The sequence below is a fragment of the Moschus berezovskii genome, chromosome 17 (genome assembly GCF_049115385.1).
Source record: "Moschus berezovskii isolate FMDL1 chromosome 17, NW_MosBer_1.0, whole genome shotgun sequence".
Taxonomy (NCBI): Eukaryota; Metazoa; Chordata; class Mammalia; order Artiodactyla; family Moschidae; genus Moschus; species Moschus berezovskii.
The window spans coordinates 46858240-46886232 of record NC_142476.1 but is presented as its reverse complement, the minus strand read 5'-3'; the positions used below and the strand labels follow the sequence as shown (position 1 = coordinate 46886232).

General features: G+C 43.1%; 1 long non-coding RNA gene across 8 annotated transcripts; it reads right to left on the bottom strand.

Annotated features, from left to right (window-relative positions):
- Positions 1–8: 8 nt before the first annotated feature.
- On the bottom strand, positions 9–27974 carry LOC129551488 (uncharacterized). Of its 8 annotated transcripts, XR_008685087.2 has the most exons (8): positions 27780–27973; positions 12227–12252; positions 10505–10596; positions 9934–10025; positions 9484–9828; positions 8536–8623; positions 8224–8301; positions 9–1790 (listed from the first exon to the last, which is right to left on the bottom strand). It is a non-coding gene; the product is annotated as an uncharacterized LOC129551488 (long non-coding RNA). The 8 variants fall into 8 exon arrangements; XR_008685085.2 differs by having other exon boundaries at positions 8224–8623; positions 27780–27974; XR_008685089.2 differs by lacking the exon at positions 8224–8301 and having other exon boundaries at positions 27780–27972.
- Positions 27975–27993: the final 19 nt, after the last annotated feature.

Here is a 27993-nt window from a genome sequence, read left to right as displayed (position 1 = left end):
GAGGGACCCAGAGATTATAACACTAAGTAAGTCAGACAGAGAAAGACAAGTATCACATGATATTACTCATGTTTGGAATCTAAAAAAAAGGTTACAAATGAATTCATCTACAAAACAGAAATAGAGATAAACATGTAGAAAATAAACTTATGGTTATGGGGCAGTCAGGAGTAGGAGGGGATCGATAAATCTGGAGATTGGGATTGACACATACACACTATATAACACTACTATAACATAAAACAGATAACTAATAAGGACCTACCGAATAGCACAGGGAACTCTACTCAATACTACGTAATGACCTATATGGGAAAAGAGCATAACAAAGAGTGGACATATATATATATATATATATATATATAGTATAAGGCTTCCCAGGTAGCACCAGTGGGAAAAAACCCACCTGCCAATTCAGAAGACGTAAGAGACAGGATTTGATCCCTGGGTCAGGAAGATCCCCTGGAGAAAGGCATGGCAACCCACTCCAGTATTCTTGCCTGGAGAATTCCATGGACAGAGGAGCCTGGCAGGCTACAGTTCATAGGACTGCAAAAAAGTCAGACACGACTGAGCGACTAAGCACACATGCATGCATATATAGTATAACAGATTCATTTCGCTGTATGCATAAAATTAACATAACATTGTAAATCAACTATACCTCAATAAAAAATTTAAAAAAACATAGAGAACTCAAAAAATTTAAAAAGAAAAAGAAATGGCAGATCTCAAAGAGCAAAACATAATCACATCCACCTTTGTTTCCTAGATAAAAATGAAGTTTATATTTCTCACTTTTGACCATAGAATTATTTCACATGTAGTGTGGATTTTGTCTTCACAAAATGACATTTGTATTTATGTATGGCCTGCTTTCTCTGGGCTGTCCGTCCTAGGATAGAGCCAGCAGCTCCAATAATAATTCCTGCACAGAGTCCACGGGGTCAGTGGGCAGAGAAATGCCACTCATCCATCAATCCTGGCAGCTCAGCTCCCCAGAGGCCAGAGATGCTCCTGAAAAGTTCTTTGTCCTCAGGGATGGAAAAAATCCCAGGCTTTGTTTACCCCAGAGCCACCATCCACAACAGAATCTGCCATCATTGTATACTACAATAGCAGGAAACTTAGAGAATCGGCATTCTTTATTGGGTTTGATTCATTAAACTTAAGATTCATTTAATTTAATCTTTACCACTTCTTAGTTACAAAAAAAAAAAAAAAAGGTTTGAAACCAGCATCAATCTGGAAGTGTCTCCAGTGGGGTTTCTCCCCAGCCAGGCAAAATAAACACACCCACCAGGGCCATCAGCACTGGCCACCGGTGGCAAAGACCCAAGTCACAGCAGCTGGGGTTCTGCTGACAGAGTTGTGGCTCCTCCCTGTCCACACTCATGGCATGAGGCCAGCAGGATGTGTGACAAGATTTTCCTTTCAGGTTGAGTGGTAGAAAGTCATCGTTTCAGCTGAGGGGTGCAGGGTGTTAAGAGGGTCAGGAGATCAAAGTTTCCTAGCCCTGTTCACAACTATAAGCTGACAACCATCTCACCACTCCTAGGTCTGCCACCATCTGGTGAAACGGGGTTTTCTGTGTGGCTGCTCAAAACCCTGCAGCCCAAAGAGCTCATGTCTTGGAGCGGGTAGCTGGCTGGAGTAGGATGGTGGGCGGTGCAATGGCAATCAGGCAGCTTGTTTGCAGGCAGTCACGTGCTCTCCTCCTCCTGCGTGGTGTCCACGCCCACATCATGATGAATGCCCTAGAATCTGGCCCGACCCAGAGCAGTAATTTCCTGTGAGTGGAAGGGTCAGGCATATCACTTAACTGATATCAATCTGGATCCTGGAACCAGCTCTGCTGGTAACTAGCCCTGTGCCAATGAGCAAACCATTTATACCTGTCTGGGTTCCTTCATTTGTAATAGTGGGGGGCAGGGAGGTCCTTGATGGGCCAAGTCCCTTCCGTTCTAACCTCTACGGTATTGTGATTTCCTTTGCAGAAGCAAGTAAAGGAGCAAGGGGATTATATTATGAAAGACTAAGTCTATCATAGCAAGAACACTGCTTGTGTGTTGATTTTTAAAGCAGCCCTTTTAAAAAAACAGTTGAGCAGATAAGGAAATGTGTGTGCATACAAAACCGTGTGGCTCAGCCTTGACTCAGCTTAGAAGCTGAGGGCAAATGGGTATTCATAAGATGGGATCATAGTAAGCATTCACCCAGCAGAAGAATATTTCTGTTCTCTACTCCACTTGGTCTCACAAATCTGCCTTTATTAACTACTATGTGACATCAGACACTCCGGGACGTTTTTTTTTTTTTAATCAGGGGGTTGGTATAAAATGTCTAGTAATACTCCTTTGTATGTATGTACCACAACTTCTTCATCCATTCATCTCTTGATGGACCTCTAGGTTGCTTCCTTTTTCTGGCCGTTGTAGATAGTGCTACAATGAACACTGGGGTACATGTGTCTTTTTCAGTAATGTTTTTCTTAGGGTATGTGCCCAGTTGTGGGATTGCAAGTGCAGGGAGAAAATATCAATAACCTCAGATATGCAGGTGACACCACCCTTATGGCAGAAAGCAAAGAGGAACTGAAGGGCCTTTTGATGAAATGAAAGATAAGAGGGAAAAACCTGGCTTAAAACTCAACGTTCAAAAAACTAAGATCATGGCATACAGTCCCATCACTTCATGGCAAATAGATGGGAAAACAATGGAAAGAGTGATAGACTTTATTTTCTTGGGCTCCAAAATTACTGCAGATGGTGACAGCAGCCATGAAATTAAAAGGCACTTGCTCCTTGGAAGAACTCTGACCAACCTAGACAGCATATTAAAAAGCAGAGACATTATTTTGCTAACAAAGGTCCATCTAGTCAAAGCTGTGGTTTTTCCAGTAGTCATGTATGGATGTGAGAGTTGGACTATAAAGAAAGCTGAGTGCCAAAAAATTAATGCTTTTGAACTGTGGTGTTGGAGAAGACTCTTGAGAGTCCCTTGGACAGCAAGGAGATCCAACCAGTCAATCCTAAAGGAAATCAACCCTGAATATTCACTGGAAGGACTGATGCTAAAGCTGAAACTCCAATACTTTGGCCACCTGATGTGAAGAAGTGACTCACTGGAAAAGACCCTGATGCTGGGAAAGATTAAAGGCAGGAGAAGAAGAGGAAAACAGAGAATGAGATGGTTGGATATCATCACAGACTTGATGGATATGAGTTTGAGCAAGCTCTGGGAGTTGGTGATGGACAGGGAAGCCTGGTGTGCTATAGTCCGTGGGAGAGCAAAGAGTCAGACACGACTGAGTGACTGAACTGAACTGAACTGATGGTAGTTTTATTCCAATTTTTTAAAGATATCTCCATACTGTTCTCTATAGTGGCTGTATCAGTTTACATTCCCACCAACAGTGCAAGAGGGTTCCCTTTTCTTTATACCCTCTACCTGATTAACCTATTCGCAAGGCAGGAATAGAGATGCAGACATAGAGAACAGACTTGTGGACACAGCAGGGGAAGGAGGGTGGATGAATTTGGAGAGTATCATAGAAACATATACACTACCATGTATGGAATAGATAGCTAGTGGGAAGTCGCTGTATAGCACAGGGAGCTCAACCTGGTGCTCTGTGATGACCTGGAGGGGTGTGATGGGGTAGAGGTGGGAGGGAGGTTCCAGAGGGAGGGGACATATGTATACTTATGGCTGATTCACATCATTGTATGGCATAAACCAACACAACACTGTAAAGCAATTATCTTTCAGTTAAAAATAAATTTAAAAATTTCTATGAAATCCCAATCAAGGTCATCCCCCCATTATGTTGTTTGTCTCTTAAGAATAAATTCTTCTCCAAGTCTATCTGTCTCACCTGACAGACTAGTCCATTTCCTCTTTGTAGACAATACGCTGTGCAATCCATCCTTTTCTTGTTGGAGAATTCAGAGTAAAGGTCAGTGTTCAGTTCAGTACCTTTTCTTACCCTGAGTCCTTCATTGTAATTTTACCTGTCATTTGACTCTTATTTTAATGATTTTTGGGTTTCACTGAGGTACTAATTCTTTGTTAATGAATTCATTCATTCATTCAAGCAACTGTTTAGATTTATAGAAAAGCTGCACAGAAAGTACAGAGAATTACCATATCTCCCCTTCCTCTCCTTGTATACAGTTTCCCGTATTATTAACACCTTTCATTCATGGTACACTTACTACAGTTGATAAGCAAGTAATGATACATTATTATTAATTAAAGCTTATAGTTTATATTAGGGTTCACTCTCTGTGCTGTGCTCTAAGGGTTTTGATAAACACAAAATATCATGTGTCCACCATCGAAGTATCATGCTGAAAAATTTCACTGCCGTAAAAATCCCCTGGCTCCACCTATTCATACCCTCTCCCTTCCCTATAACCCCTGGCCACCCTTATCTTTCCACCATCTCCCTAGTTTTGCTTTTCCAGAAAGTCATGCAATTGGAATCATACAGGAGGTATGTAGCTTTTTCAGACTGGTTTCTTTCACTTAGTAATATGTATTTGAGGCTTCACCATACCTTTCTGTGGCTTGGGAGCTCATTTCTTTTTATCACTGAATAATATTCTATTGCATGGATGTGCCACAATTTGGTTATCCATTTGCTTACAAAAGAATATCTTGATTGCTTTTAATTTTTAGTGGTGATGGTTTAGTCACGCTAAATTGTGTCTGACCCTTGCGACCCCATGGACTGTAGCCTGCCAAGCTCCTCTGTCCATGGGATTTCCCGGGCAAGAATACAGGTCACCATTTCCTTTTCCAGGGGATCTTCATGATCTAGGGATCAAACCCACATCTCTGCTTGGCAAGTGGATTCTTTGCCCCTGAGCCACCAATTTTTACCGATTAGTAAGAAGAAGAAAGAAACTGATTTTTACTGATTTTCATTACTGTCACTTTATTGTAAGCTGCCTCTAAGTAAATAGGAATACAAGTTTGTATTGAAATATGCATAACAGTTCATACTACAAAGTTCACTTTTTAAACCTTGCCAAGTAGAATCAGGTTTACCACAGATCTGGCTAACAGAACCAACTTGTGGGATGACTCTCTTGCCTCCAGCTCTGGGAATCTAGAGCATCCCACGCACTTTCTAAGTACGATGTGGACCAAGCGTTGCTGTGTCAGGTAGAGAACTCAACAGGGGTTTACCTCAACATGCATGAAAATTACAGACACCAAATTTTCCTGCTTCCTAGCTGGGATAAAATCCAAACTGCTGTTCATCAAGACTCCTAGATGCAGAGAACAGACTTGTGGTTGCCAAGGGTGGAGAGGGGTTGGGGAGGGGTGGAGTGAGACTTTAGATTAGCAGGTGCAAGCTATTCTATAGAGAATGGATAAACAAGGTCCTACTATATAGCACAGGGAACTATATTCAATGTCCTGTGATAGATCATAAACAGAAAAGAATATGAGAAAGAACACATACATATGTATAACTGAGTCACTTTGTTGTACAGCAGAAATTAATAACATTGTAAATCAACTACAATAAAATCAAAAAATTTTTTAAATAACTGCTTATCAAAAATAAGCAGACAGAATTGTACTTTCTGCTAGCCAAGACATTGCAGAATTCTTAATACATAGCTAATTGTTTTTATTCCTAACAATACGTTGGAATTATGCAGGTAGAGTATGCACAGCTTGGTTATAAGTCAGAGATTAAAAAGACAGTAGAAGTTCTTCTTGGGGGTGTATATTGGGTTACACTTGCCTTCTCTGAGATCTGGGCAGGAGATCAGAACTGAATATACCCAAACTGTTTTTCCATTTTTATTAAGGTGAAACATGGGTGGCTGGTTTGGGTGTGTGTAGGCTTATCTCGTCAAACAGTGTTAAAAGGCTCATTACAAAACCAAAATAAAAGAGTGATCACTTGCCCCATTTAATTTCATTGGATACTTCCAACCCCTGTAGGTCTTTCCCCCCACCTACACCTTTTTTTTTTTGTTCTCTCCTATTGCAATTTTGTTCTCTTCTCCTCAGTGTTATGTTTGGATTTCTTTGTCTTTTGTGTGTGTATATCTATTCTAGATTCTTGGTTTGCAGTTGCCATGACGTTTTTGGATAGCAGTCTCTATAGATATGTGGTTGTTTTCAGTTGCTAATCTCTTGATTTCAAATGCATTTTCAAAACCCTGCGTTTGTACTCTCCTCCCCAGAAGAGGATTGTTTTTGATATCATGTCTACATCTAATTTTTTGTGTGTGAAAAGTGAAAGCGTTAGTCACTCAGTCTTGTCTGACTCTTTGTGACCATATGGACTATAACCCACCAGGCTCCTCTGTCCATGGGATTCTCCAGGCAAGAATACTGGAGAGGGTTGCCATGCATTCCTCCAGGGGACCTTCCTGACCCAGGAATTGAACCTGGGTCTCCTGCATCACCGACTCAATGGACATGGGTTTGGGTGAACTCCGGGAGTTGGTAACGGACAGGGAGGCCTGGCATGCTGCGGTTTGTGGGGTCACAAAGAGTCGGACACAACTGAGCGACTGAGCTGAAACTGAAACTCCTGCATCACGGGCAGACTGTTGTGTGGATACTTCTAATTCTTAGCAGATTCTTCTGATAGTTATTTCCCTACTTTTAAGTACAGGTTTACAAGGGTTTCCCTGGTGGCTCAATTGGTAAAGAATCTGCCCACAATATGGGAGACCCAGGTTTGATCCCTGGGTCCAGAAGATCCCTTGGAGGAGGAAATGGCAACCCATTCCAATATTCTTGCCTGGAGAATCCCATGGACAGAGGAGCCCGGCGGGCTACAACCCATGGGGTCACAAAGAGTTGGACATGACTGAAGCCATTTAGCATGTTGTTACAATGCTTCCCAGTTGGTGCTAATGGTAAAGAACACATCTGCCAATGCAGAAGACTTAAGAGATGCAGGTTCGATCCCTGGGTTGGGAAAATCCCCTGAAGGAGGAAATGTCAACCCATTCCAGTATTCATGCCTAGAAAATTCCATAGACCCAGGCGCCTGCAGGCTATAGTCCCTGGAGTCACAAAATCAGACACAACTGAGCAACTAACACACACACACACACACACACACACACACACACTTCTACAGGCTTCCAGGTGGCCCTAACAGTAAAGAACTCACCTGCCAGTGCAGGAGATATAAGAGATGCAGATTCAATCACTGGGTCAGAAAGAAGGAAATGGCCACCCACTCCAGTATTCTTGCCTAGACAATTCCATGGAGTGAGGAGTCTGGCAGGCTACAGTCCACGTCGTCCCAAAGAGTTAGACACGACTGAACGACTAACACTTTCATTCTTTCACAGTTGATTTACAACTCTGTCTTGACTAATCCAACTTAGATACCATCTACTGTCTTCCCATTATGGTAGCTGAGAATTTAGTGCTTTGACACCCAATTATAGTTACAGCATTACTTTTGGTTAAATCAGTCTTTAAAATCTATACTATTAAGACCATGTGAAACATTGTTCACTGCTGAGTCAAGTAATAAACTATGATTATAGTTTCTTTCTTTTGCAACTTCTTGTTTGTCTCAAAGTTAATAGTTTCCTTATTTTCTTCCTTTCTTCTTTTTTTGGCCACACAGCATGCAGGATCACTGTTGCCTGATCAGGGATCAAACCAGCATCCCTTGTATTGGAGGTGTAGTCTTAACCACTAGACTGCAAGGCAAGTCCCTTTCCCTTTTCAAAAATAGTTGCCTTATATTTTGGATTTCCTTTGTTTTATTCCTATCTGTACTTTCTCCCCTCATCCCTTAACTTTCCTTCTTCCCAACTGATAATCAGTTGGTTCCATTTTTGTCTCCAAGGGACTCCTTCCTGGAACCCAGGCTCACTGATTGTGGCTAAACTTCGTTCCCCTGGCAAGTGCCATAAATTTGTCCTTGGACTTCCCCTCACCACCACCCTGGAAATTCTCTTTGCTCCTCTAAGCCCGCCTTCCTGGGACTTCCTCTTCCTCGTTCTTGGCTATTCAGGTTCCTCCCTCCCCTTCGTGGACCACATCTTCCAGCAGCTTCCTGAGAAAGCATACAGAGCCAGCTGAAAGGTGGGTGCTGTAGTAAGAGAGATGGAGATCAGAACAGCAGCTTTCTCACTGCCAGGCCTGTTTGGAGGAGGCGGCTCCCTGTCTGCCAGCCAAGGGCGCATCATCCTTCTATACCCTAGAATTAAGTGCACTCACCCAGCTGTGCCGGAAAGCGGCAGCCTCCCCAGATGGGCGAGACCGATGGGACATCTGCTCTCCGCAGGCTGGCAGAGCCTGAGGAGCAGAGAGGGAGGGGAGCATGATGGAGTCCAGATCCTTCTCCCCAGTGTCCCCAGCCATGCAAGTCATAATCCCAGAGAGGTGGCGTGAGTTGGGGAGCGAGGGGAGAGGGTTGTGGCTAGGCCTGAGCATCAGCGTTTTTAAAGTCCCTTGGGTGATTGGATGTAGCCAGGGCAAGAACCTCTGGCCTAAGCAGAAGTGAGCAAGTTGGAAGAAAAAAAGGACTACCTTGGTGATTCAGTGGTTGAGACTCCACACTTCCACTGCAGGGGGCACAGGTTTGACCCCTGGTCAGGGAACTAAGATCCTGCATGCCCTGCAGTTCAGAAAAAAAAAAGAAAGAAAAAAGAAAGTGAGCAGGTGGAGAAAAGAAGGGAAAGAAAGGGACTTCCCTGGAGGCCCAGTGGTCGAGATTCTGTGCTTCCACTGCACAGGTATGGGTTTGATCCCAGGTCAGGGAGCCAAGATCTCACATGCCACAGGGTGCAGTCTAAAAAGACGTGAGCAGGCGGTTTTCAAGGGCTCCTGTCTTCTCCCCTTCTCACCTGGCCTCCCCTCTACTCCACAGGCTTCGGGCTCCTTGCCTCCATCTGCCCTCCTCCCCCTCTATCACCAATCCTGCCCACCCCCATCACCAATAACAGCTCAGTTGCATGTTTCTCTCCTGTTTCAACTAGGACTGAGTTTGTGTTTTGGTTTTGTGTTCTTCTTATTTTGAGAGAGATTTCCACCAGTGGATGGAGGGAGAATAAAAGATACTTTCTGCCATCTCAAAAACAAACCATGGGGCACAGCCCAATTGAATGACTTCTTTTACCAAGAGTTTTCTTACAATTTTTAGAAATGACTCAGAGAGATAACGAATGGGTCTATGTCTTTGAAAATATTTCTTGTTTTGAAAGGGAGTAACAGAGAAAGGATCTGAGGATCTGAGCATCTGCTGCCAAGAGTGGATGGGTTTTAGGTCACCAGTGATGGAGGTGCCCGGACTGCAGGCATTGGTGTAGTGGGGAGGGGAGCACAGCCAGACTCTCTCCTTATGGAGCCTCTTTAAATGACATGACACAGTTCAGTTTATTATGGCAACTTCCCCCAATAACCCCTTTAATCAGCACCACACAGCATAATCATTCATCTTCCCCTACGTGAGCAGGGAGTCTAGGTTTGGGCACTCACCAGCAGCTACATGATTTTGGCCAAGGCTTCAGCCTCTCTTAGCCTCACTTTGGAGAAGGCAATGGCAACCCACTCCAGTACTCTTGCCTGGAAAATCCCATGGACAGAGGAGCCTGGTAGGCTGTAGTCCATGGGGTCGCGAAGAGTCGGACACGACTGAGCGACTTCACTTTCACTTTTCACTTTCATGCATTGGAGAAGGAAATGGCAGCCCACTCCAGTGTTCTTGCCTGGAGAATCCCAGAGACGGCGGAGCCTGGTGGGCTACCATCTATGGGGTCGCACAGAGTCGGAGACGACTGAAGTGACTTAGCAGCAGCAGCAGCAGCCTCACTTTTAGCATCTCTGAAACAGACAGATTTTATGTGTGCCATATGCCTCTAAGAGTTAATATGAGGTACCAATTTGATCACATATGGTGAGTTAAAAGGCATTTATCAGAGGTATTACCATTATAATTCACCCAATCCTTTTTCCTTCAAGTCCAGGGGGAAGTCTCAACTGGGTGGCAGCCTTGCCCATGACGTATCCTTCTGCATGACCTAAATAAATAAATTAAATGTTTCATTCTACTTTCACATTCAAATAACAATTGCCAGGGTATCAGAAAAAGCAAAGTCCAAACATAAAATAGTCTATATTTTTGAACAAGTGGTGCACCTAAATTTCTATACAATATCCTGGGAAGGGAGAATTTAGGGGATCATGCCAGATGGTGCTAGTGGTAAAGAACCCACCTACTGATGCAAGAGACTTAATAAGAGACTGGGTTCCATCCCTGGGCCAGGAGGAGGGCGTGGCAATCTACTTTAGTATTCTTGCCTGTAGAGTGCCATGGACGGAGGAGCCTGGCAGGCTATAGTCCATGGTCACAAAGAGTTGGACACACCTGAGGCAACTTAGCACGCACACATGCACCACATTTAACTTAGAAATGAACTGGGGGCAAACCACACTGTAGCAGTCTGCTCCAGCTTCCATGACACAACACGGCAGACAGCAATAGAAATTATTTTCTCACAGTTCTGGAGGCTGAAGGCCCAAGGTCAAGGTCCAGCATGGTCAGGTTCTGGTGCGAGCACCCTTCCTGGCTTGCAGATGGCCACCTTCTGGCTGTGTGCTCACGAGATGGGGAGAGAGTTAGGGTGTCTCTTCCTTTTCTTATAAAGACACCAGTCCTGTTGGATTAGGGCCCCACCCTTATGACCTCATTTAACCTGACTTCCTTAAAGGCCCTATCTCTGAATATAGTCTTATTGGGGGTTAGAAATTCAACTTATGGATTCAGGGGGACACAATTCAGTTCTTCCTCTCACATGTGGGTTCTATCTTCCTGAAAGAGCAGTGATAGAAAAAGTGAGTGTCTGGGACTGTAGCCAGAGTCTAGTCTAGACCAGAAGTAGAAATAAACTGAAATTTCCAGAATTAAAACTGTGGATCATGTCCAAGCTGATCTCCCGGGCTTGGGGGAACTTTCCAGACTCTGGGATATCAATATGAACTGTCTCCTGAAAGCCCCAATGTCTGCTCCCTGCACATTAATGCTTGTGGAAATCAGCTGAACCCTTGTAAACGTTCAACCGCTGTTCTGAAGCATAGCTGCCTTCACACTGATGATTCTGGAAGCATTTCCCTTTGATAATTCATTGGAGGAGGGTGATGGAAATACTGCATTTCTGAATCTGAAACCGCAAGAAAATTTAAGTCTCTGCGTGTTGGCGGTGAGGTCAGAGAATCTGCCACCACGGAATTCAAAAGTTCTTTGTGGTTTGACATAATAGCTACCTATTAAGTTTGCCTTCTGCTTGACCTGTGCAACTGCCATTTAGGAAAGGGAAAGCTGTCATCCATCATGTGTCTTTATAAAGAACTTCTTTAAACTTTATCTTATGAAACTGTTTTCATAATTATTTAGCTTCGCTCCATTTCCAGAGCACTGCACAAGATGTCCAAAAAGAGAAAAAATGTGATCCTTTAGGATCAAGCCAAAAAAATCTTCCAAACTAACAAGAATAAAAGGGGTTGGTAATTTTTTTTTTCTTGAAAAGAACATAAATCATATCATGGGGATTCCCTGGTGGCTTAGATGGTAAAGAATCTGCCTGCAATGCGGGAGACCCAAGTTTGATCCCTGGGTCAGGAAGATAGCCTGGAGAAGGAAATGGCAACCCACTCCAGTATTCTTGCTTAACATATCATGAAATAAGCCCAAAATAAAATCTACTTTATTAAAAAAATCAATAACAAAACTGCCAGATTTTGTTCTGGTGTTCCTTGGGTGATCCATTCAGTGTGCATCATCCAATGTCATTACGTCCACACCCCTCTACAATGATATCTAATGCTCAGAACGCTGATCGCAAGGCCCAGTACACCCTGAGTCATAATTCATGATGAACTAATTTGCAGTGGAAAACTGAAAAGAACACCAAAATATTTGGTTTCTTGGATAATTTGCTGACTTTTAAGTCATATAAAAGCCGTATCTTTATGCATATTTTTTGAAGTTCTTTATGAAGTATACTGTCAAGGTGAGAGAATGGAACATATTTTGTTTAACAGCTTGTACACTTGATTGATAATTTAAAAAACTGGGCATAGTATATAGGCTTTGTTTGTACTTTTGCCAAGGCCCCACAAAGGTTAGAGCAGGCCTACCCTTCACAACATGCCACTCCAGACTCCTTTTATCTTTATGTTCTACCATCCTTAGCATGTAACTTTCAGCTTTGTGGATTCTTACCTCATGGTTCAAGGTGGCTGCTCCAGCTCCAGTTTCATGGCCATATTCCAAGGAGGAAGATGAAAACAAAGAGGAAGAGGATAAGGCGGAGGTGTATCACAAAAGCAAAGTATTTAGATTGCAAAGATAATTGTGGTTTCAGGCAGTGAATTTTAAATCATTAAAACTAGGTTCAAATCTAGTTTTAGATCTTTATTAACCAAAATAGGAACCATTATTATCAACACATTTTTGCCAAGGAGAAATAAGTTTGCTTATTCCTGTAGTGTAAAGATCCATGCTTTGGGATTCAACGAACTGTCGGAAAGCATTTTCTGCATCCTGCTGGTTGTGAAGGGTTTTCCCTGCAAAAAGTTGTCGAGATGTTTGAAGAAGTGGTAGTCAGTGAGAAGTAAGGTGAATATGGAGGATTCGGCAAAACTTCATAGTCTAAATTGTTCATCTTTTAAAGTCATGATTGTGCAATGTGCAGTCAGGTGTTCTCATAGAAAAGAATTGGGCCCTTTCTGTTGACCGTTGCTGCCTGCAGGAATTACAGTTTTCAGTACATCTAATTGATTTGTGAATTAGAATGAAGAGACATCACTTTGCCAACAAAGGTCCGTCTAGTCAAAGCTGTGGTTTTTCCAGGAGTCATGTACGAATGTGAGACTTGGACCACAAAGAAGGCTGAGCACCGAAGAATTGATGCTTTTGAACTGTGGTGCTGGAGAAGACTCTTGAGAGTCCCTTGGACTGCAAGGAGATCAAACCAGTCAATTCTAAAGGAAATAAGTCCTGAATATTCATTGGAAGAACTGATGCTGAAGCTGAAGCTCCAATACTTTAGCCACCTGATTCCAAGAGCCAACTCATTGGAAAAGACCCTGATGCTGGGAAAGATTGAAGGCAGGAGGAGAAGGGGACAACAGAGTATGAGATGATTGGATGGCCTCATGGACTGGATGGACATGAATTTGAGCAAGCTCCAGAAGGTGCTGAAAGACAAGGAAGCCTGGTGTGCTGCAGTCCATGGGGTCACAAAGAGTTGGACATGACTGAGCAACGGAAAAACATTAACAACAACATTGATTTGCTGAGCATACTTCTCTGATGTAATGGTCTTGCTGGGATTTAGAAAGCTGTAATGGATCAGACAGACAGCAGACCACCAAACAGTGACCATGACCTTTTTCTGGTGCAAGTTTGGCTTTGGGAAGTGCTTTGGAGCTTCTTCTCTGTCCAAATACTGAGCTGATCATCACTGGTATTCACATAAAATCCATTTTTCATCGCCCATCACAATCCAATGGAGAAAAGGTTCATTGTTGTTGTGTAGAATAAGAGAATAAAACACTTCAAAATGACATTATTTAAAACTTTGTGGTCAGCTCATGAGGCACCCACTTTTTTACCTTGCCAGTTTGCTTCAAATGGGGAACAACCCTAGAATGGTCAACACTGAGTTCTTTGACAAAGACTGGTGCAGGGAAAGATGAAGGCAAAAGGAGAAGGGGAATGCAGAGGATGAGATAAGGTTAGATAGCATCACTGACTCAATGGACATGAATTTGAGCAAACTCCGAGAGATGGTAAAGGACAGGGAAAACTGGCATGCTGCAGTCCACGGGGTCTGAAAGAGTCGGACACTACTGAGTGACTAAATAATAACAGCAATTAGAGAAAAGGAGATAATGGTTATTAAATAGGCAAGTAACAGTGTCTGCCACATGCAAGGGCCAAAAGCAATGACTCCTAGGGATGCCTGGTCCCAGGATTCATGAGTCACGTGAAGTTGCCTAATCACGCCTGAGTGACTGTCCACACCAGATGCTGTTGACAAGTCAAGGTTCAGATGGACCTGAACGTGGAATCTTGGGTAGAGCTGAGACCACAGACAAGGGGCCATCAGGGAGCCCAGCGTGGAGCAGCGACGGAAGGAGGAGGCACATGGGCCAATGCACAAGGTTTCCAAATTTGTTCTAGAAGTCCACCTGGCAACTCATCTCAAAAGCTTTGAGAAAATGGGAATTTGCACTTCTGAAGAGGCTGATTATAGCTCAGCTCAGATTATAGCTCCACCCAGGTCCTGGAGTTATTCTGAGCCCAGGTGACTCAGATTGTTTGCCCATTTTTTCGAGCTCCCTCAGGACCACCTCTGGACATGAGTTTGAGCAAACTCTGAGAATTAGTGGAGGACAGGGGAGTTTGGCATGCTGCAGTCCGTGGGGTTGCACAGTCAGACACGACTTAGCAATTGAACAATAGGACCACCTGTGCCTTTGTGCCTCCATCAGCCAGAGCTGGTTTGAGTGGCAGTCTCAGATCTTCCATGTGAAGGGCCTGCTGGGCAGCATTCTGGCAGACAGTGAGATGAAGCGACACAGCAAAGTTGCCGGGCAGGATTTGCACAGCAAGGTGATAGCATTTGCAGGTGATTTTTTATTTAGGTTGCTGGGATGGTAGTGGGGGGATTAATGGTAAATTTCAAACACAATCACAGAATCTCAACTTATATTAACAATATTTATTTAAATTTTATCACATTTAAGGAACGACATACTCTTTAGTCATGTCCTACTCTTTGGGAACTCATGGACTGTAGCCCACCAGACTCCTCTGTCCAAGGAATTTCCCAGGCAAGAATACTGGAGTGGGTTGCCATTCCCTTCTCCAGGGGATCTTCCCAACCCAGGGATCAAACCTGGGTCTCCTGCATTAGGAGGCAGATTCTTTATGGTCTGAGCCACCAGGGAATGCCACACAAGAAGTTAAGTTCCAACTGAGAGTCCCAGGGATTGAACCTGGAGCCTCATGCTTAATTTACTCTAAAGGAATTCCTTTAGGAAAAGTATAATTTATCATTAAATTTTAAAGCAATATATTTTGTGGCAAATGTAGATTCAAAGTTAAGTATGTATTGATGGCATCAAAAAAAGAACTGATTTTTATGGATTATTTGGAAATTTTTGCATTTTTAAAACTGGGTTTTAATAACTGAGGTTTTTATTTATAGATAAATCACACTATTTTTGCTTCTAAATGACAAATGGGAAGGTTCCAGACTACCAGTTGAAAGTACCCCTGAGTAAAAACACGACCTGGGTGTGCATAATCTTTATTCCTAAAAAATGGCAAGCAAGATTGGACGTCATTGTCCTATATTTTTGGCTTATAATTTTGGAAAATTTTAATTTGGATCTGATGAAAACAACTAAGAAAGCTGGGAAACCATATTATAGCCAATTTGAGGAAATTTTATCATTCTGGTGGTGCAGTGGTAAATAATCCACCTGCTGATGCAGGGGACACAAGAGAGGTAGGTTCACTCCCTGAGTCGGGAAGATCCTCTGGAGAAGGGCATGGCTACCCACTCCTCTATTCTTGCCTGGAAAATTTCATGGACAGAAAAGGCTGTCAGGCTACAGTCCATGGGGTCACAAAGAGTCAGACTCGACTGAGCACACACACACACATACACATACATCTTGCCATTTAGCCTTTTTTCGTCATCATCAGTGTTCCTTAAGCTTTCTTTAATCTGAGAGGCATTATGGATAGAAATTTAAAAATGGGGACTTCCTTGATGGTCCAGTGGCTAGGAGCTTCCACTGCAGGGGCACACGTTCTATCCTTGCTCGGGAGCTAGGACCCTGTATACCATGTGGCACAGCCAAAAAATAGAGTAGAATAAAATCTGTTCTAAAAAAAGAAATTTAAAAATGAAAATGATTTCTGTGTACCAGACTGAGGGCCCAAGGTGTTGATACCACTCAGGGCCCAGATAAAACCAACCAAAGGTTAAGTTTAGTCACTGTCTTACTTTAAATAATAGAAATGGAAGCATGTCACTTTGCTGTCTTTAAGGATGTAAACCTTTGGGTCCACCATGACAAATGTCACTTCCTACCAACTGTCTTGCTGATATCTCAGATCCTTGAGCTCAGGGCCCATCTTTCCAGCCCGCTCTGTCTAACTCTGCTCAGATGTCCTGTAATTTCTGTGACCAGAGAAGATATTCAGCCGTGCTGTCCCTCGGCCAAGATGAACTAAGCCTGCGCCCCCAGAGAGTTGGTAAGACAGCAGCTGTAGAAACATACAGTTCTGGGTTTCAACATGCAAACGACCACATTTCCTTGACCCTGGGTGTCCTTGGAAACATTCCCCACCAATGAGTACAAATTCTGCTCTTGGAATGTGGTAAATTGAGAAATTCAACACAAACACCCCAATCTGACAGCCTTCCTTCTGGTCTTTCATGGCATTGTTTATGAAGCTAGATTTTCGCAAATGCATTCCTTTAGGTTCAAGGTTTTAGACTTTTTTTCTTTTTTTCCTTTAAGCCCAGAACTAAATTTATTCCTAAGAGGAAGCTGGTCGTTGTTTTCTTGCTTTACGGTACGGGCGAGTGGACTTGATCAGGTTTCAGTCTCCCTGTAATCTTCCTGCCATCCTGATGGCCGATGAACTTCCTTTTATGGAATTGCTTCTTCCCCTTCAGGGCAACCTGATGGGACTGAAAACCCTGGCTCAGGCCTCCCATTGAGGGTTTGAAGGGACATGCTTCCAGGGCTCCCAGAACCAGAACTGGAACTGCATCATTTCCATTCCAAACCCAGGGCCCACACCGCACATCCTTCTAAGAGCCAGTGTGGCCCTTCTAATGCATTCCCTTTTGCTTAAACTCAGTTCTAACCAGTGCTGCTGCCATGTGCACGCTCAGTTGTGTCTGACTCTTTGCAACCAAGAGGACAGTAGCCTGCCAGGTTCCTCTCCATGGGATTCTTCAGCAAGTATACGGAAGTGGGTTGCCATGCCCTCCCCTGGGGATCTTCCCGACCTGGGGATCAATTCCATGTCTTTTATGTCTCCTGCATTGGCAGGTGGGTTCTTTACCAGCTGAGCCACCTTTTCCAAGTGACCCCAGTATAAACCACAGGAACCCATCCCTGTCTGCTCCAGTCAGAATTCTGGTCAGAAATTAGCTTTAGCTCAAATATTGATATATATTGGAGTAGGAAATGGCAACCCACTCTAGTACTGTTGCCTGAAAAATCCCATGGACAGAGGAACCTGGTGGACTACAGTCCATAGGGTGAAAAAAAAGTCAGTCACTACTGACTGACTGAGCACGCATTGACATGTATTCTCTGTCAGAAAGCCTGTGAACCTGTTAGGTGCTGATGAGATATGCTCAAACCTCCTGGAAGTCTGTCCCAGAGATGCATCCTCACACAGCCAGTTGTTTTTACTAAACTATTTTAATTACTTTCTTTTCCACGAAAATCTTCAAAGGATTAATGCAATCTTCTTACAATGGGATTATGGGCCTCACACCAAACTCTGCATGAAACATTCATTTTAAGGAGCATTCATCCAGAGTCCTGGGGTCAATGCTGGGAAACGTTGGGCATCTGGAACCAGAGCTAGAGTTCACGGAAACCCAGGCACCAACTTCAATTTCTCTTATCCAGTGAGGACGTGACCTGAGACTGAGTTTGGTTCAAGAAACAAGAGAGTCCAACGTTGATAAGCACTTTCTTGAACACCACTGTGACTGCTGGAACAAGCTCTTCTTCAGTGAGGATAATGAGCCCAGGGTATAAAAAGTTCAAGGACATAGAAAGGAGCAGGGACTGTATTGACAGGCCCCTTCGTGTCCATGGGTTTCCCTGATTACGCAGTTGGTAAAGAATCCGCCTGCAATGCAGGAGACCCTGGTTCGATTCCTGGGTTGGGAAGATCCTCTGGAGAAGGGATAGGCTACTCACTCCAGGATTCTTGGGCTTCCTTGGTGACTCAGCTGGTAAAGAATCCACCTCCAATGCAGGAGACCTGGGTTTGATCCCTGGGTTGGTAAGAACCCCTGGAGAAGGGAAAGGATACCCACTCTAGTATTCTGGTCTGGAGAAGTCCATGGACTGTACAGTCCATGGGGTTGCAAAGAGCCAGACATGATTCAGTGACTTTCACTTTCACTTTGAGTCCATGGAGGCGTCCATTTTGGTCCCTGGGAATTTACTCTGAGTTGTATCTCAGAATACAGTATGTCCCCTACATACAAACCTTCAAGTTTTGAACTTCCAAAGATATCAACATGCGTTCCATCAGTGTCAGGTGTGACTGACATTGCAGCTTGTCCTCCATCTCTTACTGCTGATGATCCATCAGCTCTGCCATCTCCCACCTCTTATTCCTCCCCAGTAAATAACTTTTCTTGCCTCTTCATTCGATGGCAGCTCCTGTGTGCCAGCTGTTGGACTATACTATTGTACTTTTCAAGATACTGTACTGTAAGATTTAAAATGTTTCTTTTATTTTTTGTGCTTTTTATGTATTATTTGTGTGAAAAGTATTATAAACCTATTACAGTATAGTACTATATAGCTGCTCCTTGCTCCCTGGAAGGAAAGCTATGACAAATCTAGACCACAAATTAAAAAGTAAAGACATCACTTTACCAACAAAGGTCCATACAGTCAAAGCTGTGATTTTTCCAGTAGTCATGTATGGCTATGAGAGTTGGACCATGAAGAAGGCTGAGTGCTGAAGAATTGATGCTTTCGAATTGTGATGTTGGAGAAGACTCTAGAGAGTCCCTTGGAAAATCAAACCAGTCCATCCCAAAGGAAATTAGTCCTGAATATTCATTGGAAGGACTGATGCTGAAGCTGAAGCTGAAGCTCCAATACTTTGGCCATCTGATGCAAAGAATGGACTCACTGGAAAAGACCTTGATGCTGGGAAAGATTGAAGACAAGGAAGAAAAGGGGATGACAGAGGATGAGATGGTTGGATGGCATCACTGACTCAATGGACATGGGTTTGAGCAAACTCCAGGAGGTAGTGAAGGATGGGGAAGCCTGGCACACTTCAGGCAACAATTATATAGCTGATTGTGTTAGTTGAGTATTTAGGCTAATTTGTTGGACCTACAAAAGCACTCTCAAAATGGAGCTCATTCATATGTTGGGGTCTTACTGTACATCTGTTTCCACCCTTGGGAAGGAAAGGCTGCCCTACTTCCTATGAGCTTCAATAGCCTTTGTTCAAAAAATAGGGACTTTAACCTAATCTTATAAAGAAGGCATGTATGTGGGCTCTTCCCACTAGATGCTAATCCAACCAACATACCAAGATGGTGTCAAAAATGAAATGGGCATCACCATTCTTACAATATTCAGCTAGTTGAAAGAAGAACCAGTGAACTAACTATTGCCAAGATGGAAACAGATGAGCCCACGGTGTGAGGCCAGGGGTGGTTGAAAGAATTATACCTGTAGAGTTTCCCCAGTTCCCTAGAGGAGACCATTCATGACCAGTGATGACTCAAAGGAAGCTGACCTAGGATAGAGTAGCCCACTGACTGCTTCCTGGCTTTCCCAACCCTATCAGTCTGGGATGTGGGACAGCTCTGGATCTCAGAGTGAGTCAAAAACCTAAGGAACCTCAGGTCATTTTGCCAAAACAGAACAAGAACAAAAGCCAGAACCCTCTCAAGCTTCTAGACCTCACTACCATGATCACAGGAGGACGGGATCAGCCAAATTCCAAATGTGGGGACTTTCTTTTTTCCCCCAAACTTTTAACTGTTTATTTTGTATTGGGGTAGAACTGATTAACGATGTTGTGGTAGTTTCAGGAGAACGGTGAAGGGACTCAGCCATACATACACATATACATATACATGTATTCATTCTCCCCCGAACCTTCCTCCCATCCATGCTGCCATGTAATGCTGAGCAGAGTTCCATGTGCTATACAGTAGGTCCCTGGTTGGTTATCCATTTTATTTATTTATTTTTAACTTTGAAGCTTCAGTATATTTTTCATCAGTTAATTATATTCAGTTCAGTTCAGTTCAGTTCAGCCACTCAGTCATGTCGACTCTTTGCAACCCTATGGAGTGTAGCACACCAGGCTTCCCTCTCCATCACCAACTCCCAGGGCTTACTTAAACTCTTGTCCACCAAGTCGGTGATGCCATCCAACCATCTCATCCTTTGTTGCCCCCTTCTCCTCCTACCTTCAATCTTTCCTGGCATCAAGGACTTTAATTAGATTGGCCATTGTCTTACTGTAATATCATTCATTTTTTAAAAATTGTTGCAGTCTTTTTTTTTAACACCAATAACATTTTGTGTTGGGGTATAGCTGATTAATAATGTTGTGATAGTTTCAAGTGGATAGCAGAGGGACTCAGCCATACGTATACATGTATCCGTTCTCCCCCAAAACCCTCTCCCACTCCCACTGGCAAATAACATTGAGCAGAATTCCATGTGCTATACAGTAGATTTTTGTTGGTTATCCATTTTAAATATAGTAGTGTGTACATGACCTTCCCAAAGTCCCTAACTATTCCCTCCCCCCAGCAACCATACTTTCCTTCTCTAAGTCTGTGAATGTCTTTCTGTGTTGTAAGTAAGTTCATTTGTATCATTTCTTTTTAGATTCCACATACAAGGAACATCCTTCTCTGACTTATTTCATCCAGTGTGACACTCTAGTTCCATTCATGTTGTTGGAAATGGCATTATTTCATTCTTTTTAATGGCTAAGTAATATTCCATTGTATATCTGTACCACATCTTCTTTATCCATTCCTCTGTCGATGGACATTTAGGTTTCTTCCATGTCTTGGCCATTGTAAACAGTGCTGCAATGCACAGTGGGGTGTGTGTATTCTTTTGGATCATGTTTTTTCTCCAGATGCATGCCAGGAGTGGGATTATAGGATCACAAGCTCTATTTTTACTTTTTTAAGAAACCTCCATAAAATGTGGGGACTTTCTACAGGACAGACAACCCAGGTTCTCCAACAAACAAACATCATGGAAAAAAAGAAGGAGGGGGTTATTTCAGCTTGAAAGAAGCATAAGAGATCAAACAGTCAAATGCAATATGTAGATATTGTTTGGATCCAATTTTGAACACATAAACTGTAAAACCCCATTATTGAGACCCTGGGGGAAATTTGAACTCAGTTGGGTATCAGATGATTGCAGCAGTTTGTACTGTGTCATCCTGGCCAAGCTGGATCTGTATTTCTGTAGATACCTTTCTTGAAGTAGTTCTGGGTTAGTAGAGGCCAAGAGAGGAATTATCACCAGACTTGGGAGACAGAGGCTCTCCAAGGTTATGATGATGCCATGCAGGACAGAGGCACAGAGCAATCAGTGGATTCCAGCTTGTCTTCCTCTGTCCCCACTCAACACTTCTCCCAGTCCACCAACTCTGCCGGCCTACGGTGGTCCTGATCCCATCCCAGATGCTTGGCTGTGGTTCACTCTGACCTAAGCAGTCACTATTTTACAGTTCAGTTCAGTCGCTCAGTCATGTCCAACTCTTTGTGACCCCATGGACTGCAGCACGCCAGGCATCCCTGTCCATTGCCAACTCCTGGAGTCTACTCAAACTCATGTCCATTGAGTTGGTGATGCCATCCAGCCATCTCATCCTCTGTCATCCCCTTCTCCTCCTGCCTTCAGTCTTTCCCAGCATCAGGGTCTTTCCAAGGAATCAGTTTTTCGCATCAGGTGGTCAAAGTAGTGGAGTTTCAGCTTCAGCATCAGTCCCTCCAAAGAATATTCAGGACTGATTTCCTTTAAGGTGGACTTGTTTGATCTCTTTGCAGTCCAAGGGACTCTCAAGAGTCTTTTCCAACACCACAGTTCAAAAGCTTCAATTCTTCAGTGCTCCACTTTCTTTATAGTCCAACTTTCACATCCATACATGACTACTGAAAAAACCATAGCTTTGACTAGATGGACCTTTGTCGGCAAAGTAATATCTCTGCTTTTTAATACGCTGTCTAGGTTTGTCATAGCTTTTCTTCCAAGGAGCAAGTGTCTTTCAATTTCATGGCTGCAGTCACCATCTCCAATGATTTTGGAGCCCCAAAATATAAAGTCTGTCACTGTTTGCACGGTCTCCCCATCTGTTTGCCATGAAGTGATGGGACCAGATGCCATGATCTTAGTTTTCTGAATGTTGAGTTTTAAAACAGGTTTTTCACTCTCCTCTTTCACTTTCATCAAGGGGCTCTTTAGTTCTTCACTTTCTGCCATAAGGGTGGTGTCATCTGCATATCTGAGATTATTGATATTTCTCCTGGCAATCTTGATTCCAGCTTGTGCTTCATCCAGCCCAGCATTTTTCATGAGGTACTCTGCATATAAGTTAAATAAACAGGGTGACAATATACAGCCTTGACGTACTCCTTTCCCGATTTGGAACCAGTCTGTTGTTCCATGGCCAGTTCTAACTGTTGCTTCCTGACCTGCATACAGGTTTCTCAAGAAGCAGGTCAAGTGGTCTGGTATACCCATGTCTTTAAGAATTTTCCAGAGTTTGTTGTGGTCCACACAGTCAAAGGCTTTAGCATAGTCAATAAAGCAGAAGTAAATGTTTTTCTGGAACTCTCTTGTTTTTTACTATTTTACAGGTATTTTGTTAATTGTGTTAGGTTGACAATGGTGTTGCCCTCAGAAAGACTGAGCACAGAAGAACTGACGCTTTTAAATTGTGATGCTGGAGAAGACTCTTGAGCAAGGAGATCAAACCAGTCAATGCTAAAGGAAATTGACCCTGAATATTCATTGGCAGGACTGATGCTGAAGCTGAAGCACCAATACTTTGGCCACCTGATGCGAAGAGCCTACTCACTGGAAAATATCCTGAAGCTGGGAAAGACTGAAGACAAAAGGATAAGGGGACAGCAGAGGATGAGATGGTTAGATAGCATTACTGACTCAACGGACATGAATTTAAGCAAACCCCAAGAGACAGGGAAGCCTAGCATGATGTAGTCCATTGGGGTCACAAAGAATCAGACATGACTCAGTGACCGAACAAAAACCACAGAAAAAAGAAAAAGTCTTCTTCTGTCCAGGCACATAACGAAGTGTTAATGGGTAAAATTATGTCCCGTGTGCAGGATGATGAAACAGCATTGAGAAACAGCGATGATTAATAAACTGGATGGGGGGGGCCTGAAATATTCATTGAAAGGACTGATGCTGAAGCTGAAGCTCCAATACTTTGGCCACCTGATGCAAACAACTGACTCATTGGAAAAGACCCTGATGCTGGGAAAGATTGAAGGCAGGAGGAGAAGGGGATGACAGAGGATAAGGTGGTTGGATGTCATCACCTTCTCAATGGATGTGAATCTGAGCAAGCTTGGGGAATTGGTAATGGACAGGGAAGCCTAGCATGCTGCAGTCCTTGGGGTTGCAGAGTCAGACATGACTGAGCAACTGAACTGAACTGACTGGGCCTTGCTTTATTCACTGTGTGTATCTGGTTTGTTTGAAAGGGCTCATGATAAAATTTGGGGTGGAAGGGGGAGTTAAGGAAATGGAAAAGACCCTGAAGACCCTCCCAAAGACCCCCCTTCCCAGACTATGAAAGTATAAAATGGGGTGGTGGGCAGGGTTGGGTGAGAGCTGGCCAATTCTTCAATTCTTCTTAAGGATTAAAAAGAAAGAGAAAAAAACTAAGAGGGGCAGGAATCTGATGAACACACTCACATTCCAGAAAAGCAAAGAAAACTACTTAAATCTTCCTATTCCTTTTAAACTGTAGTACATTTTAACACGTGTAAGCTGGTCTGGCTGTTCTTACAAAGTTTAAGAAATCTGTGACCTTGGAATTCTGAGACGTGTGTCAGATATTGAATCTTTTTCAATGGTGGTTGGAGGACTGTGTTTCAGACATCAGCATGTACTTTTTCAAAGGTATATTCTATACTGAATTCTTAAATATTTGAGATACAGAATTTTTTTTTTAAGGAAAAAATGTAAAAATCCGCATCGTCTCAGAGGCATTGTTTTGATTAGGAGGAAAGATGACAGGACTGCAGCCAACCAAAGCAGAAAGGCGGAGGATGGCAAGGGGCCTGCGGTTTTGTTCACAAACGCTCTTCTCCAAGGCTGAACTTCTTGGAAAGGGGTTTATTTTGTTTCACGCTGACCCAGCTCCACTTCTAGGTCATTTTAGGATCTCAGTTGGTGGCCACAGCTTTTGAGGTTTTTGAGCCAAGCTCCTTCTTTAAAAGAAGGGGGACAGGGATATTATTTAAGTATGAGGATGTTATATGGACAATATTAAACAGAAGAAAATAGATTTTTTTTTCTTGGAAAACTAAATTCTCAGTGTTTGTAAAGTGTGTCAAGTCAGTGAACTCAGACACAATGTGCATCTGACAGAAACAACGTCAAGAGGGAAAATACTGCACAATGTTTTTAAAGTGATAAAAGCCATTCCTGGAGCCCCAGCTCAGGATGTGAGAGCAAGGAGGGAGGAATTTGGAAAGTCAGACCAAACAGGGTGCCCCAGGCAAGATGGAGGGAGCAGGATGCAGACTCAGAGACACAGACAAGGAGATAGTCAAGATGCAAAATGCCAACCCCAGAGGAGGCACCTGCTCTGTCCTCCAGGCTGGCATGAGGCTCCTGTAACTCTGTGTCCCGTGATCAAGTGACAGTAACATGGGTGGGGAGCTGAGACACAAAGCCTTCGAAATTCAGTTCCTGGTGGTCTTCCCTGGGAAGGAGATCAGAATTCACCACCCCAAAATCTTCCTCTTTGACATAAGAATTATTTTGAGTTGAAAGCAATTGAGAATCAGCAAATGCAGGAGAAGCTCTCTGCTCTCCCCTTAACAGCCTAAGAGCAGGACACACATTTGCAAGTGTGAAAGTGTCCTCTGCCCCCACTCCCACTTTCCAAATCCCACGGTCCCACCCCACCCCTGTACCAGAAGAGGAGAGAACTCATGACCGAGATGAAGAGTGACACCAAGACAAGATGGCATAAACAGACCTGCCTGGGGACTACCTTAGCAGTCCCGTGTCTCAGACTCTGTGCTCCCCGTGCAGGAGGCATGAGTTTGCTACCTAGTCAGGGAACCCCGCATGCTGAAACTAAGACCTGGTCTGTGTGTGTGTGTATGCACGCGCGTGTGTGTGTGTGCGTGTGTGTGTGCGCGCGCATATGCTGGGCTCAGTCATATCCAACTCTTTGCAAGCCCATGGACTGTAGCCTGACAGGCTCCTTTGTCCATGGGATTTTCCAGGCAAGAATACTGGAGTAGGTTGCCATTTCCTCCTCCAGGGTATCTTCCCAACCCAGGGATCGAACCAGAATCTCTTGTGCCTCCTGAATTGGCGGGAGGATTCTTTACCAGCTGTGCCACCTAGAAAGACCTGGCACAGCCAAATAAATAAATCAATATTTAAACAAACATGCAACAGCCCTGACTATAAGAACCTTTATCTTCCATTAGTTCCCCCATATATTTTTTCCCCAGGATTTATCGTGTCTTGAAGCCCAAACTCTCCTTCCTTGGTTAAAAATGATATCTTTTATGATATCTCCAAATCTACTGATTCTTTGAGTTCCACTTTGTTCCTGTGAACCCTCATCTACGTAAATGTTTTTTAAACGTGCATATTCTGCCCCCCTTCCACTGTCTTTTTTTGTTTAATTCTAAGCCCCTCAGTACAGAACCTAAGAGGGTGGAGGAAACATTTTTTTCTTCCCCAACACCTGCATGCAAGGACTAATTAAAATTAAAACACAAATCGGAGCCCTCTGTTTAATTCCCAGCTCCCATGAAAAAAACTCACTGAAGGCAGTTAAGATCGTGAGGCCATCGTGACCTGGCAAAAGAATTTATTTCTATAATAAATCACTGGCCCAGACTCTTCCCAGGTCCAAACAGAAAGCCCAATATCAGGTTGACCTGTTCAGATTTTGACAGAGCTAGCAATGGTAGTACAGGTTTCTACCATTATTGTGTACAATATTTTTTAAAGAGTTTTATTAAGACATAAGGGCTTCCCAGGTGGTGCTGGTAAAGAACCCACCTGCCAATGCAGGAGATGTAAGAGACTCAGGTTCAGTCCCTGGGTTGGGAGGAGCCCCTGGAGGAGGAAATGACAACCTACTCCAGTAGTCTTGTCTGGAGAATCCCATGGACAGAGAGGAGACTGGTGGGCTAGTCCATGGGGTCACAAAGAGTCGGACACGACTGAAATGACTTAGCACACACATTTTAAGGCATAAAGTAGACAAAAAATAAAGCACACATTAGGAAGTGTACAATTAGGGACTTCCCTGATGATTCAGTAGCTAAGACTCCACGCTCCCAATGCAGGGGGCCCATGTTCCATCCCTGATCAAGGAACTAGATCCCATATGCCTCAACTAAAGATCCCGCATGCCTCAACAAAGACTGAAGAGCCAAGATCCCACAGGCTGCAACTAAGACCCCGAACAGCCAAAATAAAAATTTTTGGAAATGTGTGCAATTAGAAAAGCTTTGCGTGTTCATACATCCATGAAACCATTGTTCTAATCAAAATAGTGAGCAGTACCATTACTCTCCTGAAGTCTCCTCACTCCCTTTTGATATTATAGTATTTTTAGGTACTGAATTATGTTTGTGAATGTAACATCATTGCATTTTAGACTTTTTTGGCAATTAGCTTAGCCTTTTGACTCTTCAACCCTTCTCCTCTGAATCCTTCCCGATATCCACCCAAGCTGGACATCTTTACTCCAAGCTCTCCCAATCCTTATCACCACTTACCACCTGCACCTCCCCACCAAGTCCTCTTACCACCATCCTAAGACAAATCCCCCCAACTCAGGGACAGTGGTTAGGGTCTGTGATCTGTGAGCTCACAGGGCTCCAATGGTTGCTGGGGAGGGGTGTAGATGTGAAGGAGGTGCAAAGCCTGGACAAATCAGACTCCAAGAGATGGAATGCTTATGGAGGTTCAGTTTTCATCTCCAGTTATACCATCTAATGAATTTGAAAAACTTTAAATAGAATTCTGATGTCATTTAAAAAATGGCATTTCATATTACTTGAAATAAATACTAAAATTCCAGCACTGTCATTTTCCTGTGACACTGACAAAAGCATATGTCACTGGACTGAGTCACCAGATTACCCTGAATAAGATAATTCTTATCTTTGAGGTCTTTGAGTTCTGAGGTGCTCATATAATCCACGCATGAGGATCGTTCATATTAGATTGGATGTTTATATTAGAACTTTCTGTAGTTGTCCTGTTCTTACTTCTATTTTAAAAATCCCTAAGATGTAGCACTTCTCAAGGCAGATGCAATGTAAAATTCAATTTTCAACTGAAGTATGTTATAGCTTGAGTTGTTCTGAGGATTTTTTTTGTTTTGTTTATTAATTAATTTTATTGGAAGCGGACATTAAATCTTGATTAATTAAAGAAGGTTGAATCTTCTTGAAATGTTATACTTAAATTTAAGGAGTACCTTTAGACTTTCAAATTCTTGGTATTAACTGAGTTGTATTTTTCTGACATTCTTAATTAGCTTTAGGAAATTTGAACTGAGCAATACTGAGGTATTGAAAACCTATTTAAATGACAAAATTATCTGAATAACAAACAATGGTGCTAACTAGCATTTTAACAAGTGAACAAAACATTAAAGGATATATTTATCTGCCTTTTCCCTTTCAGAGATATGATCTCATAATTGCATGGAATTACACCTGAGATATCAGATGTCCTATGCTTACCTTCTACGTGCTCTGCTGGAGGGAAGCTAAGATCCTTCACTCTTTTCAGACAACTGGTTCTTCAAAGACGTTGACAAACCAGATAGTCCAGAACTGCACACTCTGGAGCTAATTCCACGAGTGGCTAAGACCAGGACGGATGGATCCTTGGATACAGATAGGGAAGTAGAGACAGGAAAGGAGAGGCTTCTGAACCAGGAGCACTTGTGCAAAG